At 54.8% G+C, this 310-nt stretch overlaps 1 protein-coding gene across 1 annotated transcript in view; it reads left to right on the forward strand.

Moving 5' to 3' along the window:
• RXRG (retinoid X receptor, gamma) overlaps positions 1-310 on the forward strand; it is a 22,428-nt gene that overhangs the window by 10,579 nt on the left and 11,539 nt on the right. The gene's annotated exons all lie outside the window — the stretch shown is intronic.

The raw sequence follows: 310 nt of genomic DNA on the forward strand, positions 1-310 counted from the left end.
AAGCAGTGAGGAGATGGTCCCTGAGCCCTCTCTGTCTGCCTGAAGCTCTTCCTACTGCCTGCCACTGAGGCTGGGAGGTGACGGTATGGGCCAGTCCTGAAGAGCTCTGAGAGAGTATGAGGGTGATTTGACAGGTTTTCTCGCCTTTCACCAGTATCCTTGGCTCCTGTACTGGTCTGGGCTGTCTGCAGTGGACATGCTGGCCATCCTTTCTCTCCTTGCACCACCCAGCTGTTGCCTGTTGATCTGTCAATATTTGTGCCTATGGCATCCAGGGAAGGTACTTTGTGATGGTGGAGCCAGTGGCAGG

Source organism: Buceros rhinoceros, unplaced genomic scaffold, assembly GCF_000710305.1.
Source record: "Buceros rhinoceros silvestris isolate BGI_N320 unplaced genomic scaffold, ASM71030v1 scaffold8331, whole genome shotgun sequence".
Taxonomy (NCBI): Eukaryota; Metazoa; Chordata; class Aves; order Bucerotiformes; family Bucerotidae; genus Buceros; species Buceros rhinoceros.